The sequence below is a fragment of the Sebastes fasciatus genome, chromosome 4 (genome assembly GCF_043250625.1).
Source record: "Sebastes fasciatus isolate fSebFas1 chromosome 4, fSebFas1.pri, whole genome shotgun sequence".
NCBI classification, from domain to species: Eukaryota; Metazoa; Chordata; class Actinopteri; order Perciformes; family Sebastidae; genus Sebastes; species Sebastes fasciatus.
This window is the reverse complement of record NC_133798.1, coordinates 5207189-5223441: the sequence shown is the minus strand read 5'-3', so window position 1 is coordinate 5223441 and position 16253 is coordinate 5207189.

Here is a 16253-nt window from a genome sequence, read left to right as displayed (position 1 = left end):
GTCTTATACCTGGAAGTTGTAAGGTGTCAGGGATCACATGTTTCCCACAGAATTAGAACATATGGTGGGAACTATCTGAAACTCGTCATTAGGACTTTGCACAGTCGATGGGACAGAGGGCTGCTGGAGTTTACATCACTCTCATGTTTCCCTTCTGAAGGACAGCAATTAGGCAGATCAGGTCATTTACAGACACCGTGCTCAAGTTTCCAGAGGAAATGTTTCACTGGGCAAGAGAAGCAGTGCAACTTCAGTTAAAAGACATTACTCTTAGTAGTAAATAATAATAAATAAACTAATACGCATATGCGTAACAACTTTAAAGGAGCTATTAACGAAATTCAGTCTTGCCCCCACACGGCTCTCACGTCTTATGTCACAAGCAATAGGGATGTTAATAATTAATCGTTTAACCATTAACCCACATTAACCCATTTTGACCGATTAATGCTATCAGTTAAACGGTTGAAAGAAATATTAAAAATTAAATAAAAAGCTGAACAAAACTCAGTAGCGGCTCGTCACTTAAAGGAGAAAAGCTGGTACACCTTAACAGTCCACCTTAAGTGAGTCTGCGCCGGTGTTACAGACGCAGGAAGTTGGCTTGGGTCTTGAGGAGTTGTAGAATTTATTCACCGACAAATGAACTGTACACACACTGCGCTGCTACGTTCACAGCTACAACGCCACCGACAACCCCACACTCACCGCCGCCACACACACACGGTCTGTCGGACACCAGTAAAAGCTATTAAGTGGAGCTTGTGTTGAGATGTTGACGTTGACATCTGGTCGTCTACTCTGTGCTGAGATGTAGAGTCGATCCTCACCAGTATCTGCCATCCACAGACTTCCCCTTCAGCTGATGAAGCTGCTGGTGACAACGTGAGGATGCATTAGTCCAGCAGGTCATGTAGGTACATGAAAGATCCTCATTTGTTTACATTTTAAAATTCTCTCTTCAATCTACATCTCTAAGTTCTATTATAGTATTTAGAACAAGAGAAAATGAGAATGTGACAATATTAATTATTAGAGTGTGATTTTTTTAATGTGTACTGTATACCAGGATGTGTAAAATGTGTCTTGTGCTGAATAAACCTTAAATGGTCAGCAGAAGGCAATCCTCTTCATGTCAGGCATGAAGGACACTCAAACCTGCTGTGTGTGACAGTGTTCCTCCTTCATACCGTCTGTGGACACAAAGCTGTGACAGTAGACATCACTTCACCACAGGACTGAACTGAGGGGGGAGCTGGGATGTCAATTAACCCCCACCCTCAGTTCAGACACCACTGACACAACCAATCACCCCCCAGAAATCAAAGCTCACCTGAAAAAAAAGAAAAATAAAGCACCTGGAGAAGACTACATCTCCGTCGTATACTACCCTCCACCCACCATATAGGACACGTCTCACGATTTGTCGATGACCTCCGTTACTGGACTCACTCCAAATCGATTCCACTGGCTGCCAAAAAAACTCCAAACATGCATCACAATAATAGAAACCTGGTCCAACAAATGGAGAATCAAACTCAACCCCACCAAAACTCAGCTCATCCTATTCACCAGAAACAACCAACTCAAAACAACGATCCACCTCACCCTCCACAACACCCCACTCTCACCCCGGCCGAAGAGACAAAGATTTTAGGAGTCACCTTCCAAAGGAACATGACATGGACCACCCACATCAATAACCTGGAACAACAAGGCAGCCAACGACTCAACCACCTCAAAGCACTCACCGGACACAAACACAAAGCATCACCAGAAATCATTCTCGAGGTTTACCAAAAACACATTAGATCAATCTTTGAATATGCAGCACCAGCCTGGACCACAGCCTCACAACACCAATTCAACCGACTACAAATGATCCAGAACTGGCATACAGACTCCCACAATACATCAGCACCCACTACATCCACAGTATATCAGGACTCAAACCATCGAAGAGAGAAACACCATCCTCACTGCAGAGATATATACAGAGAGCAATCCATAACCCACTAATGACACAGTTAATCCATGAGGGACAATCAGGCACCAGAACACCCCTCTCCATGATCCTCCAAAACAAACCACCATAAATATCAAACCCCCACCACCACCAACACTAACCCAGGATTACATGTAACTCCATTTACATTCCACACACCTCATACAACTAAAACATCATCTTTTTATCATCATTCTCTAATAATAATAGAGAATAGTAGTTGGGGCCCTGAGGGTCACGGCAAGAATTTTTTTGAGGACTACATTTGCGTTTCCTCGCAATATTTTGCGTTCCCTCACAATATGTTTTGCGTTTATTCACAATAAATAATGCATTACCTCGCAATACTTTTGTGCTGCCTCATAATACTTTTATTCCTCCATTCCTTCTGAGCGATACAGAATATCTATTTCTACTCAGTTGCTCCCAGAGCAACGGCCCAGCATGGATCATGTATGCACTGCCAGATAGACATTTGAGAAATTATATTCTTGCTTCTCTGTGATCGGCTCTGTGTAAAGCTACAACCTGTCAGCAGATGGCAAAACACACTACGACATAGATCTGAATATACTAGTCTACTCTACTTCATGCCCTTGCAATTTCATGTATTTCAGATGTCCATGCAGTTCTCAGTTTTATGATTTAGGTGTATTTATTGCGAGAGACTGCCAAACACACTGCATGTGAACAAAAAAGTAGTCCTCAAAAAAGTTGTCGGGGCTTCGTGCTCTATATAGCAGTATTTTAGCGCTGCTATCAACCTTAAAAGGCACTGGTGCCAACATCACCTTTTTGTTTAAGCCTGTCACTCTGAAAAACTTTTGAACCAGATGGATGTCATACACCAGTGTATGGCCTATATCATCATCTTTACAAGTGAAACATTTACTGTCTTTAAAATGGACTAGAAGGCTATGGAATATGACATGGATATAGTATTATAAAAGCAGATGGGTAAATAGCACGAGATATATCTCTATTGAGATGTAAAACAGGAAAAGATTTCAGCAATACATCCCACAATAAGCTGTCCTGGTTTAGTGAATGGACCAGATGTCCACATGGTGCACGCAGAGCAGCAGGTGCTTCACTGAAACTGGAAGTGTGTCATCTTACTGTATCTGAAATTAATAAAGCGGGCTGCATGTTTCTTCTTCCTCAATGGAGAACAACAGTCATCAACACTTTATATGCCACAGAACAATGAAGCAGGAGCTCAATATAAAACTGTTGGACTGAAATATACTGATGCCGTTGCTCTGCTGACAGCCTGCTGGTGTCAGTGGTAGTAAGTGTAAAGCTTGTCCTGAGGGTGGCACTAGAGGAAATGTCATGGAGGTCATTAAGATCAGGGGGGACATTTATCTCAGTGGTAGCATGAAGGCATCAGCATCACATATTTATTGTGTATTTGTGGACATTTTGGTGAAGCCAGAGGAAACGTGAGATGTTCAAAAGCATTGTAAATTTTCTTCTATTGCTATAATTGCTGGAAAAAGTCATTTGTTGCATATTCCCTACCTTTATTTGTCCAGCTTTGTTGTCGATTGTTCTTATCTGTCCTTTTCTGTGTAAGTACATTGAAAGCAATGCAAAAAAACAGAGTCAAATTCCTTGTATGTGCACACATACTTAACAATAAAGCTGATTCTGATATGTTACATGTAGCATAAATGATTATTGGCCACTGGGTGCAGTACAACAAGCTGAAAACACAACGTTGACATAATTTATCACCATATAAAGTTGGTATGGCTAACCCCATTTTTATTTGATTTAGTTGTTTGATGAAAATGTGTATTAGTTAAATTTTAGTCACCAAAAACTAAAGTCTAGTTTTCGTCAGTGACATTTTAGTTTTTGTCACGCATTTAAAGTTTTTATGTCTTCTACGCATTTTGAAGCTACAACTGTCGCCATCTTTGTTGTGTACAGTTACCATGGTTACTGTAAGTGGTGTTCTCTATCGTGAGACAAGTGGAAAAGGCACTGTTTACTTGTTTACACTAACACAACCGAATATAATCTCCTGGCGGAGATGATTAAAACAAAAATACTCAGTCAGTGTTAATGTAAATTTAATTTACTACCCATGAATAATTACAATTTCCCTCTCTGGGGATAAATGTGGGGTGAAAAATTTACGAAAATATTCGGCACAGTATAGGGGGGGCCAGAGGGGGTCTAGGCTTAATATTACAAGGGTAATGCCCCCCATAACCAATATGGCTCCTTTTAGCTCTGTTTTAGTCTCCTCCAACCCCTGAGAAACTCCCTTTAGCTGCTAAATGCTTCACTGTGTTCACCAGCCATAGTCTCTAGGTAGAGAACAGCAGGTTTATCGGAGCTTTCGCACCAAAAACAGCTGCATGCTGGAGACGGGATGAGAGGGGTCAGATTGAACCAAATAGTTCAGTTGTGGCTGGAAAACCAAAACCATGGGCTGAAAGAAACTAAAACTTGTCATTAAGCTGAGGGAAACTGCAAACGTTTCACTTTACACATAGTACTTTGATCCATTGTTAATATAAAACCAATGTGCCTCTTACTCAGCAGCTGCACCGTTGTAAACAGTCGGGATGATAGGTAGTAATATTGAAAGTAAAAGTATTTTCTTATCTTACAAGTTCTTACATTATAGGAATGATGTGTGCTCAAAAACACCGCTGTTACTCTTTATACCCAGATAGGACTTTGATGGCCGCATCCAATCTTGATTTTTATTAAACGTGTCAACAGTCAGTGTCAGTGCCAGAGATCATTATCTCTAAATATGCTGATTTGAAAATAAACAAAAAACACAAGGCCTCAATGTTTTCAGTTTCCATCAGAGAAGCCTTGTTTAGACAAGTCACATTTTACAGACTTTGAATTACTGAGTACCTTTTAAATAATTACTGGGTACAGTGATATTACCACTGGATAACAAGACCAGAGAGATGGAGTAACAATGATGATATCACAATTAAATGAATTATGGTATTGTTGATATTAAAATTATGATATTCTTACATACGTTTACATTACTAAGCAACTGTGAATGAAAAACAAAAATCTGGTCGTCTCTCTAGGTTCCATGGTGGAGAAGAGGTCGTGTTGCTCTGGCTCTACCTGTTTGGTGTGGAGAGGAGCTTGTGTTGCTCGGACTCTGGCTATATCTATTCGGCGTGGAGAGGTGGTCGTGTTGCTCGGGCTCTATCTATCTGGCGTGGAGAGGAGGTTGTGTTGCTCTGGCTCTAATGGTTTGGTGTGGAGAGGAGGTCGTGTTGCTCTGGCTCTATCTGTTTGGCGACGCATCCTGGATCCACCTTCTCACACATGTTCACATTCGGTTCTTGGACCAATCCTTTTCTCTTTGTATATGCTTCCTCTGGGTCATTTGTTTAGCCGCTTTCATGACGTGTCGTATCATTGTTATGCCGATGACACACAGATCTATTTTTCAACCAAAACCAATAACCTATATCAACTGTCCTCCCTTCATGACTGCTTAGCTGCGACCAAAGACTGGATATCTCTCAACTTTCTCCAATTAAACCCTGATAAGACAGACTTTAATAAGACCAGACAATTTTGCTACAGCAGTTCATCAGTTTATTGGCCCACTTCAATCCAATATCAGTCCTACTGCTAAGAATCTTGGTATCATCTTTGACCGGTATTTGACTTTTGACCATCATGTCACTAAACTTGTCCAGTCCTGTTTTCTCAAGCCAAGAAACGCTGCAAAAATCAGATGCATCTTGTCCTCCACGGATCTTGAACTATTAATTCAAACTTTCATATTCTCCCATCTAGACTATTGTAATTCCCTCTACACCTGCCTCAGTCAAACTGCCTTAAACCATCAACAATTGGTTCAAAATGCAGCGGCCAGGTTATTGACCAGAAATAGCCGTTGGTCTCTCATCACCCCTGTTCTGGCATCCCTACATTGGCTTCCTGTAACATTCAGAATAAACTATAAGATCTTGCTAACTACATATAAGGCACTGCATGACCTTGCCCCCAGTTACATTTCTGATCTCCTAGTTCCATATTCTACCTGTCGACCACTTCGATCCTCTAATCTCTGCCTTTTATCCATCCCCCGCTCCAACTACAAAACAAAAGGTGATCGGGCCTTTTCTGTCTTAGCCCCCCCAACCCTCTAGAATCACCTCCCCCGACCTATCAGAGCTGCTGAATCTCTGGACTGCTTTAAGATCTTTTAAAAACACATCTTTATAGGCAAGCCTTTTTATAGGCCACAGCCATATACTGTTTGTGTTTGTCTGTTTTCTATTGGTCTGTCTCTCATTGTTTCTGTGTCTCATATTGTAATTATTCTTTGGTTCTAACATTGTTCGATGTTTCATTTGTGTGTGAAGCACTTTGTAACAGTATGTTTTAAAAGTTGCTATATAAATACAGCTTTACTTACTTACTTACTTACATTTCGTAAGTAGAACAGTGAATGAGAACAGCCTGTACTATCCTATTCACACCTGCATGGCCAGCAGACCTCAGTACAGTGTGACATTTAATAATGTCCAATAAACTTTGCCCATGTGGACTTGTGAACCAGATCAAAGTGATTTCTTTACATAGAGATTGAGGTCTCACATAATCCGCCTTGTCAGTCTGTGATTTCAGATGATTTCAGCTACTAATGCATGTATATCTCACTCAGATAGCATCAGATCCACTGACTGCAGTGTTCAGGTCACAAAAAACTTGCTAAAACGGCTTTGTATAAATCTTTATCCCAAAATAAGGAATTTCAAGATAGCGCAATGTTGTGTTTAACAGCCAAATCCCAGAGGCGGTGCTAACTGCACGTGCCACAGTCTTAAATTAAAACAAAACCGTAGACCTTCACGTTGGGCCGAACAACGCCCCTGAGCTGTGATATAATCACACGTTGTAAAATTGGTGTGTGAAGCTGTCAGGCCCAGGGAGTTTACCTGAAGCCATTTTCTTAATCACTCCAGTGACTTCCTCCTCTGTCATCGGGGCATCAAGCATTTCTTTCTGTTCATTAGATGATGAGGGGAGGTTTAACCTTTAATTTGCTTGAGAAAGTGTGGATCTCTTGGAGCTGCACATCGGATTCAAAAGTATGATTATCAACACAGAAATCTCAACATTTTCTATTTATAGCATTAATATTTGTCAGCAATAAACCATCCTTCCCCATAATGGAAGATATTGTACTGTTAGAGTGGTTCTATTTAAAGGTCCCGTATTGTAAAAAGTTAGATTTTCATGTCTTTTATATTATAAAGCAGGTTTAAAGGGACTATTTGTAACTTTCAGAAATGCTTCTTAACAGCGACACCTGTGGCCGTGAAATCAACGAAAGTCAGCGCCGGGCTTGCGCTTGCTCGCTCTCAATATACCTGAACGAGCATCACTCAAAACAGTGAGGCGACACACGTCAGCTAAAACCACAATATCACTCTATATTTCAGCTGCTTGGCAGTAATGTTAGCTGACCAGACGAAGGTCTCTCCATGAACATGATTTAGATCTGATCCTAGTGTTGGCTTTTCCTGCCTAAGTGCAGGCTGAGGCAGCGGGGCTCTCCAGCGTGTCTCCCTGCTCTCTCCGCCCGCAGCCGGAGAGAGCAGAGGAGACACCGGCACCCGGTCGGTAACGAGAAGACAACTCTGTAGAGCTCCGTCACTTCACAAGACACGGAAAACCTCTGTTGGTCTGGAGGACCAGCAGTTATTTCTGCACAAACGTCCCCTGTACATTCACTAGATATTCTCAGAGCTAAACTAACTCTTCTGCAGTGTGTAGTGAGCGCACGTTCACGTCTAGAGGTGACACATGCGCGCATATGCGAGCGCGCATGTGTGACGACCCGCTACATTTATGCGCGTACAAAGTTTCAAATAATCCCTTTAAGTGCTTTATAAATACTGTTAAACTATCAAAACGCTCAATATACGGAGAAATACACACAGCCCGTATTCAGAAATTGTGCGTTTGAAACAAGCCGTTAGGATTTCTGTCCATTTGTGATGTCACAAATATACAATATTTAGACCATTACACGGTTTTAAACGTAAACATTATTACAGTTTATTTCCTGTTGCAGTGTATGTAAATAACATCAGCTGACAGGAAGTCAAAATGGACCCAAACTGTTGCCTAGCAATGCAATTCCATTGCAATTCTGTTGAAATGCACTAAAACAGAGCGTTTCAGATAGAGGGTGAATACAGGTATATTCAGACGGACAGTATGAGGAAAATAAAGGTTATTTTGAACATTACAGCATGTAAACATGTTCTAGTAGAAACACAAAATACAAGTATGAAACTGAAAATGGGCTTGATATGGACCTTTAATATAATTAGCCAACAAATTTGCCAGATTTTCCCCCTTCCTCAAAATATTTCTGCCTTACTCAGTAAAGAGATCTAGGGAGTTGGACATCAGGAATTAGTCAATCATGGCTTGAGGAGTAAAATAAATTCTCTTTGGTTGTTGGATTAAACAGTCCCCTTACGTCTAATGTCCACATAAAATTGTTACAGCTACTGATCGATGTGGAGGGGAAGGAAAAGGGAACCTGACTGAAAGCCCTTCCCATTATATTTTGCGTAGTTACTCATTATATTTGGCCAAAAACAGATTTTTTTTACTTCAATTTCATTTCCGGAGCAGAACTCAGAAACTATGCAATTTAGGAACTTAAAATTTGCTATGATGGTTGCCAGTGTGGACTAGTTGTGTCTTTTGGGGGTTAGAAGTCCAAGGTGTCCAACATTTTTGAAGGTTTTCCAAAAAGGGCAAAACCTTTGGCCCTACTTTAGCAGGGGGTCAAGCAGTGAGCGGGGGGGTATGTGAGCCATGCTCACTTTTCCCTTGTCCCAGACAGCCTGTACTCCAAATCCCCAAAGAAGGCAGGGTTGCCTATAGAGCGGCGATATTAGCCGTGATCAGGGGATGGTACTGGGCTGTCTGGGCTGCATTTGTAGGAGTCCTTCAAATGAGATAACCCTTGTTCAATTATGACACTTTTCAGTCTTGAAAGGTACATGTCAAATAAAGTGCCACAGAATCACTGAACCACAAGTAGATTTACAGAAAGATTACAGTGTAATGACACTTAAAGTGGCAGTGGGCAGTATATTTTTGGACGGGACGGGATGAGAGGGGTCAGATTGAGCCAAATTCAAGTTCAATTGTGGCTGGAAAACCAAAACCATGTGCTGAAAGAGACTAAAACGTGTCATTAAGCTGAGGGAAACTGCAAACAAACGTTTCACTTTACACGTAGTAATTATATCCATTATTAATATAAAACCAATGTGCCTCTTACTCTGCAGCTGCACCGTTGTAAACAGTGGGGTTGATAGGTAGTAACATTAAAAGTAAAAGTCTTTTCTTATCTTACAAGTTCTTATATTACAGTCATTATCTGTGCTCAAAAACACCGCTGTTACTCTTTATACCCAGATAGGACTTTGATGGCCACTTCCAATCTTGATTTTTATTAAATGTGTCAACAGTCAGTGTCAGTGCCAGAGATCATTATCTCTAAATATGCTGATTTGAAAAAAAAACAACAAAAAACACAAGGCCTCAATGTTTTCAGTTTCCAACAGAGAAGCCTTGTTTAGACAAGTAATATTTTACAGACTTTAAATTACTGAGTACCTTTTAAATAATTACTGGGTACAGTGATATTACCACTGGATAACAAGACCAGAGAGATGGAGTAACAATGATGATATCGCAATTAAATTAATTATGGTATTGTTGATATTAAAATTATGATATTTTTACAAAATAATCTGTAATGTAAATGTAAAAATATAGATTAAAATGCAGATGGTTTTTTTTAAATATGGTGTACATTCTTATTGCTGCAGGGGAACAAAACATTAGACTAAGCCTTGCATGACCTCGTACCTCTATAGCTGTAGCTATAACATAGTTACCAGTATGTTTTTTAAATAATGATACTAGAGAACAGTAATGTTATTTTTGGATCAAATGTAGTCATATCATTTGCTCATACAATTACGGAGCTAAATAGAGTGTTGGGTGTTAAAGTGTTGATGTGCATAGCTAAAGTCATATTTTGTATGAAAGTAATAATAATGTTCTTTCTTTTTTCTAAATAAAAGTGCCACATGTAGTTAGTCTCCTTTTCACAACATAGCTATTGAAAAGGACATAAAAGACTCTTGTCGCCCTGTCTCTAAACTTTGTCTCTAAAATAACTCTAAATTATTTAACGCTTTACAGTAAGTATTTCATAGGTATTTACAAAATATTTATTTTGCGGGCTGTAATCTTAAACGTTACTGCTGGGTAAATTAGGTTTCTCTAATCCCCTACTCCGATTACACAAGCCAGGTTTGTCGTTTACGTGATGAGTTTTTAAAGAATCAGATGGCTGCAGAAAGATAAGAAGAACTTGGTTACTTAAAGGGACTATTTGTAACTTTCAGAATTGCTTGTTAACAGCGACACCTGTGGCCGTTAAGTCAACGAAAGTCAGCGTCGGGCTCACGCTTGCTCGCTCTAAATATACCTGAACGAGCATCGCTCAAAACAGTGAGGCGACACACGTCAGCTAAAACCACAATATCACTCTATATTTCAGCTGCTTGGCAGAAATGTTAGCTGACCAGACGAAGGTCTCTCCATGAATCAATGCTGATCCTAGTGTTGGCTTTTCCTGCTTTAGCAAAAGCAGGTCGGTGCCGGGGCTTCGCAGCAAGAAACGTTATCGCCTCCCGACTGCACCCGCAGGGAGACATCGGCACCCGGTCAGAGACAATAACGTTTCTCTCTGCAGAGCCCCGTCCCTTCACAAGACACGGGAAACCTCTGTTGGTCTGGAGGAGCTGCAGCATTTATTTCAGCACAAACGTCCGCTGTACATTCACTAGATATTCTCAGAGCTACGAAGTCTTCTGCAGTGTGGAGTGTGCGCGTTCACGTGTAGAGGTGGAGCGAGACAGCGAGAACGCGCGCGTTGTGTTTTTGAAGGCAGGCAGGCAGAGGAGCAGTGACAGCGGCCACACGCGAGCGCGCGTATGCGAGCGCGCATGTGTCCCGACCCGGTACATTTATATGCTTAAAAAGTTACAAACAGTCCCTTTAGGTCTACATAAGTGCACCACTACGCCATACCGTTCTTGTCTTTAGCATATTGCTCTGGTGAGTATATTTTTTGGCATCATTGGGCAAAAATTCCATAAAAACTACTCAGCATATTGTAATTCAAGTGTTCTGAGAGAGAACTAGACTTCTGCTCCTCCCCATGTTTTTTTTTTCAGGCTTTAAAAAATCTAGGAGACTTTGACCAATCACAGGTCATTTCATTGAGAGAGCGTTCCTATTGGCTGTGCTCCGATCATGTGAACGGAACTTGGTGTTCCTTCACCAGATTTCACAATGGCGGCGGCTTCACAAACTTTCTCCTTTTACAGCTAAACAGTACACTACAAGATGATTCTGAAAACATTTGAGGAGAGAAATAGGCAGTAACGTAACACAATATTGATTCATATTTGATCAGCGCTGCCTAGTTTGACCGTTTGGTCAGAGTTCGACAGCCGGCTCTCATAGACAGCATACTGTATGGACAGCAGACCTCAGATCAGCTCTGACTGCTTGTTTTCCTCCGGTATGTGAAATCTTGCAGATGCCGTTAGGAGCACCGGGGGACACAGAGGAACATGATTTTTTTCAGGTTACCTGTCACATGTACTACTGTCACAATATAGCGATTTATAAAAATAACTTTTTTTTAATCAGATTTGCTCCAATCTCGCCTACTTCAGCTTTAATTTGGATAGGTTTTTGGGGGCACCCAGTCATCCAATGATCCTTGATGTGCAGCCAGTCAGTGTTTATTGTGGTCATCCAAAATGGTGACATAATGGGAATAATTGATGCTGTTTCTTTAACAAATGGGACGTAACTAAATACAGCAGAGTTCTGCCAGTTCTGATATTTCTTTTCCCAAACAACGTTAGTGTCAATAAGCACACAATCGGTTCATCAGCATGCTGCTGGGGGATTTTCGTTACACCAATTTGATGCCACATCCACACCCTTACTAATTGAAGTGTTGAATGCTGGTCGTCTCTGCAGATGAGGATGTTCCATTGTGATGTAATCCTGCACAATCCTTCGTGCCTTCTGTTTTTAATACTAATCCAAGGATATTATACAAGTCTGAGGAGTGGTAATATACACTATACTCACAGTAATGACAACACAAAGATAGAGCTTTAGATCTGTTTCACATTCTAAGAAGATGAGTGCACGGCATATATCAAACAAACTGTAGATACATCCATCCATCAACAGCTAACTGCAGTGAGACTTAGTTTAGCCTGATATTCACCACTCTTTGTGAGTACCGAACACTTATTTGTGAAGCTTCATCTAACTGTCTATTAAAACTCTGAAATTGCAAATCCATCAAGGCAACAAAGTCCAAAATATTTTTTTTAAAAAGAGATTTCAAATTCTCAAAACTTTTTCCAAACTTCCAACTTTGACGTCCAGCTATAAATCAATTATTAGATCCATGATGTGTGAAATGCAAATAACTATAATCTGATGAACAAAGCATCATTTGGCCTACTTCACTGCAGAGTCTGTGAGCTCTGCTCTGTGTAAACGTTGTGCGTATGTGTGTGTGTGTGTGTGTGTGTGTGTGTGTGTGTGTGTGTATGTGTGTGTGTGTAGCATACGCCATTGTTCAGTGAAATCTGTCTGGCCTGTATTGTCCTTATGTGATGGTATTGTTGCTGGTATTGTTTAAGCCAGTCAGTTTGTACTGAGTTCCTGTGTATCTTGATGGGCATTATGCCGCTGGAGGCTGGGGCCATGTCAGATCGATCGAAGCGTAGGGGAAACAAAGAGACAGCACAGCTTGGCTTGAACCACGGTGTAATGGGCTGAGAAAAAAAAAGAAAGATGATGGGTATGAGAAAACCAGAATGCTTGAGCTGGATGGGTAGAGGCATCATATGGGTGAGAAGTGACACAGAAAGAGTGTGCTGTGACATGCTGAGGAACACAAAGACAGGATATCTGCATAATACAGTCCAAATGGAAGGACTTTTAATAGTCTATTCATTTTTTAATACCCAGAAAAGAAAATAATTTGTGATTTCTAAAACGAAATACTGACAATAAATGGAGGAAAATTGGTTTAAAGCATGATGACTTGGATCGTAGTGAAAAAAAAAAAAAGTTTTAAAAGCAACAAGTGCTCATAACTAAATGACTCAATAGATCATTGGTCATTCTAAGGTGATCCATTCCCGCTTTTGTTAATATTAGGCAACGATTTTTTTTTTTAATGTTGGTTGAAACAAACTAATCTTTGTGAGTAGGAGAGGGCAAGCTCATCCATTGTGTATGTGCAAATCTTCCACACTTGATTTCATGTCATTTGCACTACAATTACAGGGGGGTGGGGTGGGGTGGGGGGGGGGGGGGGGTGGGGGGGGGATGTTACAGTCATTGCCAATGAAATTATTGTTCTCAGGTTCCCTCCAACAATGTTACAATGTGACAAGAACTAGAAGTCATGGACGTGAGGTTAAAGTGACCTTGTCTTTCACCACCAAATTGTAGTTCATCTTGGAGTCCAAGTGGATGTTTGTGCCAAATTTGAAGAAATTCTCTCAAGGCGTTCACTGAGATATTGGGTTCACAGGAACGTACGTATGTATACTGTATATACTGTATATGTATTACATATATATGCCAAAATCTGAAATCAATTAATTAATTAGGCAGTAATTAGGCATTAATAAACTGATATTTCTGTTTTAAATTGCTTCTTTATTCCTATTATATTATATTTATATTCCTATTCCTATTTATGTACTCTTCCATTTAATTTTCGCTTTTATTTATTTTGTATTTATATTTGCATATATTTAATTTTGTATTATTATTATTATTATTATTATTATTATTATTATTATTATTATTATTATATTTTTATTATCATTTTGTTTTATTTTTAAATCATTTTAAATGTATTTTTAAATATATTTATTCATTATCAAATGTATTTATAATGATGATGATGATGATGATGATGATGATGATGATGATGATGATGATGATGATGATTTCTAAATTCTGTAGGGCTGTACCTGAATTCAACTTCGTACCCTTTTTTCACATACACTATCTGGTAATCAGAAAATCCATTGGTATGAGTTTCAGTGATGATTTTGACTACATTAACATAGTCAAATGGGGTCAAATGCGGCCCGGCACAGTTTCATAATGAACCAAAAATATCTACACATCTTAGTCTTTGCAGTCTGCTCGGGGAATTCAACTCAGCGGGTCGGGAATGGCCACTCGGTGTAGGAGGATCTCCTCATGGGACCTCTACCCTGGCTGGCCCTCGCTGCGCACATTTCCTCCATGATGGTATGCTGCGATCAGCTCTAGGTCGGTTTGAAAAGGCCCGGGGTGAAGGTGGCCCACGGCTTCACAGCACCCTTCGCCTGGACCTCGCCGCTTCCCAGGGCCGCGACTCAACTTGAAGAACTTCAAGTTGACTGAGGGGTCACCGACAGATGATTTGACTCACCGACGTTCAGGAGGCAGCCCCATCTTGTGATGGGATCACACCAGCTGCGACGCCAAATCGGGCCAGGGGTGTAAAGTGTGTTTGGGGGGCAATGGACCCCTACATCCAGCGCCCTTGCTCGGACCACACCCTTCTTCAATGCAGCCTTCAATTTGATCTCAATGACACAGCTGTAAAGTTTTGTGACTGCATCTTGCATGATTGCGACGCTATCATAGTGGTAAAATCTGTCCAGAGACAGACAGACAAACAGACATATAAACACGTACTCCAAACTTCTGTTGTAGTTCCCGTTCCAGTCGGTGTCTCCAGGACCACATTTTGCCGTTAAGACACACACACAGACTCACAAGGTGCAAGCAATACTAGCCGCACACTGTCGTGATGTGTAAGTTTAATTTGGACAACAGTGATGATGAACACGATGAACATGACGGTGGTGGCGGAGGAGGGTGGCGGCCTCATCAGAAGGAGAAGTGTCTCTGAGAGGGAGAAGGGAGCGCTTGGCGTCAGAGGATGCTGCTGCTTGTTGAGCCTCAGCGGGTGGCATGGCCTGCTTCATAATCAGCTGAATAATGTCATATAAAATTAATGTGTCTTATCAAGCATGTTCTCCAGCATTGTGAAGGACTGCAGATTTTTTTTCCCATGCCTTTCCTCGACCACACACATAGACATACACACACACACACACACACACACACACACACACACACACACACACACACACACACACACACACACACACAAAGGACTGAACTTGATGCTAGTAAGGAGATGCTGAGCGTGTTCAGTGTCTCTAATAAACTATTCAATCACATTCAAACTGCCCACTGAAACCAACATAAACTGATAAAACAAATTCCTGTAAAAATAGTTTCATTTCTTGGTTTTGTGGTTTAGTTTTGCGGTACTTTCTTAAAAGGTAATGAAAGTTACTAAAAAAGATCTTTGTTATTTTTAATTATTAAGTATTAACAATAAGCCCATGCCACCAAGTTTCAGTGGTAATAATAAATAATAAATAAACTTTAAATGTATAGCACTTTTCCAAACATAATTACAAAGTGCCTTACATAAGTTACAATAGTGCAAACATCAAGATAAAAACAATACAGAATAAAAACAAAGGCTAAAATAAAATGTTGAACGTAAGACTTAATAAAACAATGTGTACAAAAAGTCAACTGTAATGAAATTAAGACAAGAGATTGCTATAAAAAGGCCGTACTGTAAAAGTAGGTTTTGAGGCGTGATTTAGAAGGAGAAACAGAGTTTACTAGCCTGAGTTCCTCCAGAAGGGAGTTCCCCAGCTGTGGGGCTCTAACGGAGAACGCCCGGTCTCCCTTTGTAACCAGGCGGGCTGTGGTGACAGTGAGGAGGGTCCTACCTGAGGAGCGCAGGCAGCGGCTGGGCTCGTAGGGCTCAAGTAACTCTAAAATGTAGTTAGAGGCAAGGCCGTGTAGGGCTTTAAAAGTAATTAGAAACATTTTAAAATCAATTCGATACCTGACTGGGAGCCAGTGAAGTGTTGCAAGGATGGGTGTGATATGGTCTCGTCTCTTAGAGTTTGTTAATAGCCTGGCTGCTGCATTCTGAACAAGTTGGAGACGGGAAATGGCTTTTTGGCTGAACCCCGAATAAAGGGAATTACAG